The sequence below is a fragment of the Xenopus laevis genome, chromosome 6S, assembly GCF_017654675.1.
Source record: "Xenopus laevis strain J_2021 chromosome 6S, Xenopus_laevis_v10.1, whole genome shotgun sequence".
Lineage (NCBI taxonomy): Eukaryota > Metazoa > Chordata > Amphibia > Anura > Pipidae > Xenopus > Xenopus laevis.
The window spans coordinates 68,169,615-68,175,614 of record NC_054382.1 but is presented as its reverse complement, the minus strand read 5'-3'; the positions used below and the strand labels follow the sequence as shown (position 1 = coordinate 68,175,614).

The window sequence follows — 6,000 nt, the reverse complement described above, 5'->3', positions numbered from 1 at the left end:
TATTGATGTTAAATTAATATCATTACTGCGATAGCCAAATAAAGATTTACTAGCCCTTTTATGTTTAATCTGTTGAAATATGGAAATGATATAGTTTGAATTCTGATTACCTTAAATTTCAAACAAAGGAAATCATTATACAGATGTGGTCTTTAACAAAGCCCTTTCCACTCTCCGTCTGCATTCACTTGCAAATCCTTTTGCCAGTAAAAGCCAGCGTTCCTCTCAGTCCCTAACCTTCCCATGGTAAGTACTGCAGCTCTTTCAGCAGAGGCTGTCTGTGTTGTGTGAGAAAGGATTTTTTTCCCCTTATTAATCAGAAGCCCTGAATGAAAGCCAATCAGAGGCAGTGCTTCCCCTTGCCTTTGCTTTCCTGCCTCTTAGAGTTAAAAGTGATACTGTGACTGTGAGGAAAAGACTGAGCAGGAATCAAGTCGAATCATCTCTGGGAAAATAAAAGCAGAATAATATAGACTACAATAGCAGCAAATGCTCTAATCTTGTTGCTGAACCGGAGAACATCTCTTCGTCACCGGGAATATCAAAGGTAAGCTAACTCTTCCATCTGTATCGTGATGCTTCCTCTTTGTATTAAGCTGACAGCTGTGCTGTGTGCATTTTAATCAACACAATCTATTCTAAGTATTGCAACTTTTAATATAGTGCTTCTGCTTAATGGAACATATTAAGCTGGTGCAATTAGCAGGTTACACCAGGAAAAAAGATTTTTACACAGTCTAGTGTGCTGTCCAGGATACTATAGATCTGAGTTTTCAGCTGGCAATGCCCTGTGCATATGTTTATTTTTACAGAAATAATTACTCAAAGAAGCCAGAAAAAAATCCATGAATATATAATGGTGCTACTGTAAAAATGAGAACTGCAGCAATGTGCTACTGTATAGCAGATATGATATTCTATCTAAAAGACTGTCTGATTTTTGGTATTTTAGCTGGCATGCTGACTCACCCATTGCAAGTATTTGGAATTTAGAGTAAAATTGTGCTGCAGCCTCAGGAAAATATGATAAATGGATATAAATAAAGGACAGGGGACAGGAGAGATGAAACAGCGGGTCACAGAGGGAAACCAAGAAAGCATTATATTTGATAGCAAAAGAGCAGATTTGTATGAGCAGCACATTGAAACAAACATTATAGGCTGTTTTGATGTAACATGTTTACAAGTGTTAATAGTGTATACACTCCATTTTTCAACTGTTGATGATAAGTATGTTCTACAGTTTGTAACATAATAATGTGTTATGTGAGGCATTTCAAGCACCCCTCTAGCTTTCCAATGCCCCTGCACATACAATCACTGACAAACAGCACTGTTTTATAACTGACACATTACCTTTTTCTGCTTTTATACAAATGGAGCTGCTTCCTATAATCTTCATCTTTCATATTGGTAAAAGCATCTCTATTATACTAAAATGCACATCTATTATTTTCAGTCTGTTGGGGTATATAATGCTGTACTTTCTCCCATCAACTAAAAAAATAAATGCCACATGCTGGCACAAAAGGCTGCATAGTGCTAAAACTAGCAAACTCAAACACACACACAGATACATATACACACAAGCACACATTTAATAAACACTAATCTTATATAAAGGCATCTATCTATCTATCTATCTATCTATCTATCTATCTATCTATCTATCTGTCCATCCTCAATGATCTTTCTATCATCTCACTTTAATAGAGCAACAGAGATAGATGTTAGATAGATAGACAGATAGACAGATAGACAGATAGACAGAGATTGATTGATAGATAGACAGACAGCCACTGTAGACTAATTGCCGGGTTGAATTCTGTATGCATTACAGTATGTATAAACTAAACCAATCATAATGTGAAGCCAAACTTTTCTCACTACAAAACAATCGGTGTAATTAATTAAATGTATATATTTTAATAACCAAACTTCACGTGTGAATTGAATAGTCATTCTTGCAGTAAAACATCCATAAGCAGCTTTCTAGATTTGGTGTGGCTTGCAGAGTAAGATAAATACTTTTTGGAGCATAAGCTGGTAATCTTGTTTGTGCCAAGGGAACCCTTCTACATTAGACTATTCCATTGCCTTGCCAACGTGTTAAACAAAAGAATTGAATCAAAAGCTCATTCATAGTCTATGCAGGAACTCATAATGAAAAAAAAAAAAAAAAATAACAAGTAAGAAGTTGTGTTTCATTGCATAGTTTCTGTTTCTTCAATATTAGACCTAAACACAGACAGGAAGAATGTAAAATAAAACAATGTAACAGTGGCTCAGCATTTAGATACTTCTGCACTTTCCATAACCTATATTTATGTTCCTCTCAATAGGTGGCAAAAGAAAATGTCAAGAGATTGATTTGATTTGCACAGTGAAGTTCATATTCTGCATTTATATGTGTAAAAAAAAAAATCACTTGCCAACTTAAAATGCAGCATGCATCTGATATGCCAAAAATTTCAATTTTTTTTTCTGCATGCAACATAAGACACTGCATAACTAATTTTTCTATGGATGTAGCTGTGTCTGGCTGTGATGTGCCTCTAGCTGATTACAGTTGTCTCATACATTACAATACCTGGAATTTAATTAGATATATTATGTGCGATTCTTTTTCTTAATTTGCATATTAATGTACTATGTCTTTCCAAGTATTAGTGATCTTTTTTTTTTTAAACAGTAAATGTAAACAGTTCTTGATTCAACAAAATATAAATCGGGTATAAATCATCTGCAAATGGTGTTTTCATATCCCCTGCCTACTTGTTTTTTCGTACTCACCAGGAGTTTAAATCCTCAATCCATTTCTAGCTGCTTTTACAACCTTCATCAAAGAATTCATTTTGTACAAATAGCTTCCTCAGTAATAGAGTAGGAAATGTGAATTTGAAACAGATTTGTTAGTGATGAATATTTAGGGCTTATTTTCCTTTTTTCCCAAACAAGGAAAGGTTAATTTGAAATGATACTTGCATCTGCATCTGAGAGAGCCTTTTCCGTGCTGGGAATTCATGCCAAGACAGGGAGCAACTGAGACAGAGAAAATGTGTCCTGTCTTGGGTGTATCTGTGTTGCTTTCCATTTTCCTTTTATGTTAACCACCAGAGATGAAATGGGAAAGACACTGCACCATTCCACTATCATTTTTCATTTCTTTACTGACATTGCCATAGCACTGAATAGTTTATATAGCGCAAACCTCAGATTAAAAGAATATGTCAAATATGTATGAACTCAGGTCAAAATAGTAAAACATGCTTGGCTGCACTGCTCAACAGGGCAAGATATTATTTATATATTTAAGCACTTTTCTACAAAAATGTGATCATAATTATCCTGTGCTCGGAGGAGATATCAGATATGCCTGATTTCTTTTCATTGTGTAGAAGGGCCACGCTTGTGGAAATTGTCAACTTTCCTATTGTTCTCCTCTAAGCAACATCCACTGAAGGTGTCTTCAGTCAGACTCTAAAATTGAATACATTTATCTGAAGGGTGTTGATGCCATCTTTTTAGAGTTTTTTAAGCTAAAACGTACTATATATGTTCACAGGAATACATATGTTATGTATTTCATAAAGGTTAAGTTTAGCTGAAAACTAATTATAAGGAAGATATTTAAAGATATGCTGATAAAAACAATATGGGACATGTGTTTATGTTTCCTGCTTTCATTGTCACATTTAATGGGAATCACATCAGAGATAATTATTCAATTCAGGACATGTTGACCCCGCCCCTGTATATTGAAGTGGGAATCAGGTTGTAGCAATGGCATTAGTAGGAACTCTTCTTTTAAAATTTGGAATACATCTGAACTCTTGTGCTTTAAGAATAAAGACTGATGTTTTTGTTCTACAGCTCACTTTAACTTTCAAAAATATATTGGAGCAGGGTCAGAGGTATTCCCTAAAGCAGTGCTGTCCAACTTCTGTGGTACTGAGGGCCTGAATGTTTCTGGCCTACATGGTGGAGGGCAGATAATGGCAGCCAGTGTTGACCACTCCCTGTTTTTAGTCCACACTCACTTTAAACCACACCCATGCCCACATTAATGGTGGGAACACAACAAAAAAACAAATGGTTGGTGCTCACTGCAGGGATATCACTCATCACTCATATGTGATGTTAAGTCACATTAAGACATACCCTTAAATCAATATGCTTCCTCCTCCCCTGTGGATAACACAGCACCCCCAGCACATCATTAAACACAGCACCTAACAATCATTTTCAAATGCTAAAAAACACCCCAGAGCAAATGCCAGGTGTATGTTCCACAGGCAGAACAGGGCACACATAGGCAGAAATTAATTTTTAGTCTAATGTGTTTAAAAAAAGCATAACAATCAATCTCATGTTGAAAAGTGTCAAGTGGATAAACTGGGCAAAAGTAAAAACCTTTGCTCGGTAACATCAGTTCAGTCAGTTAATAGTACCTGAGATAAATGATACACTGGGTACCCAGATGTCTCCCCTTTGGGCTCCCCTTTGTTTCCTTCTGTGCCTTGTGTCTCCACGTTGGATGTGGCCATTGTTGCTTCCAAAAACGAAGCGGTATTGCCCAGTCTAGGGCCCTGTGAGCTCCCTTCAGTTCTGCCAGCATCTTCCACAGCATTATGTCTTGCCTTCACTCTTGCGAGACCAGATCCTCTGATGTAATTGGCACCTAACCATTGGTACACTTGGCCCTATTTGTAATTCAGCTCTCTAGCTAATTTTGCCCGCTTCTGCTCACCAGCCTTATTTCAAAATTGTAAAATTATAAGAAAAGTTGGATTTATTTTCTTTGTGGAAGAGGTAAATGCTAAAAGACATGATAATGTTTTACAAACATGTCAGAGAAAATTATAGACAGCTATTGAAAAAAACAAAAAAAATATATATGGTTATGAGGGAAGATTCTCTGAATGCCTCAGATGTGCTTATATGTCTTCTTGGACAGGTGAAATATCAAGGATTATTGTATAATTGACTTTTTAGAATGTGTGTGCCATCTGCACATGTGTGCGAGTGGGTTTTTGTCTGTTTTCTCTTCTTTTTCCTAATATGATTCAGTAATTCTGGTGGATACATTTTTTAACCAAAATTAATTTTGTAACTTTATAACTATAATAATTGAATCATGGGCAAACACCTTTGTTGATGTTTGATACAGGTTACCTATACAATTATGGAATTAGTTACTTCCAATGATAAGCCCAATAAGTGTTGAGAGTGATCTGCTCATCCTCAGTTAGAGCCAAAAGGAAAATTCCAATCTCTCACATCTAATAGAATTTTGCAGCTGTGGGTGATTGATTAGCTGAAGTAACTGCATTGTACACAGTTGAAAGTTTCCTTATGTCCTTAAATTACCTAAGTTATTTTCACAGAAGCTTGAAACTGTGGAGACAATAAGAAAGAAAGAATATATATATATATATATATATATATATATATATATATATATATATATATATATATATATATTATATACACACACATCTATGGTCAACACTAGGAACACTAGGTCAAACTATGGCAAAACATATACAAGTGTTCATTTATTTATTAAAACAAAAAATAGTAATGATCTTTTTAAATAGAATATCTAAAAACTTGCTCCATGTTAACCTCCATATTCAACTAATAGAGACTCAGATATGGGGTGCAGCAACTTGCTACCTCACAATTTTCTGGATGGAAAATGTCACTGCAAAAAAATAGACCACAATTTATTTAGAGCAGAAAAAGTTGTCTTTGAAAAAAGTTGACACATAGAAATGCCAATTGACAATGCACTTTGCAAATGTTCTCAAAATGTATAGATTCACACAATACATTGCTGTCTAATGCAGGCAAGGCTGTTTTAGTGATGGGGGCTGCAGGGCTCTGTGAACATATTGTGTTCAGCTTGGCAAATAAGGCATTTGGGGGCAAATTTAACTTCTAAGTTGCACCAGCGTTGGATTTGCTGCACTTCGCCAGGGCTGCGCAAATTGACAA

The 6,000-nt window shown here is 35.6% G+C and overlaps 1 protein-coding gene across 1 annotated transcript in view; it reads left to right on the top strand.

Annotated features, from left to right (window-relative positions):
* The first annotated feature begins 263 nt into the window (after positions 1-263).
* Positions 264-6,000, top strand: part of LOC108720108 (cadherin-10) — a 220,427-nt gene continuing 214,690 nt past the window's right edge. The window contains exon 1 of the mRNA XM_041567648.1: positions 264-547. The gene's annotated coding sequence lies outside the window, so the exon portion shown is untranslated. The remainder of the gene's footprint in view (positions 548-6,000) is intronic.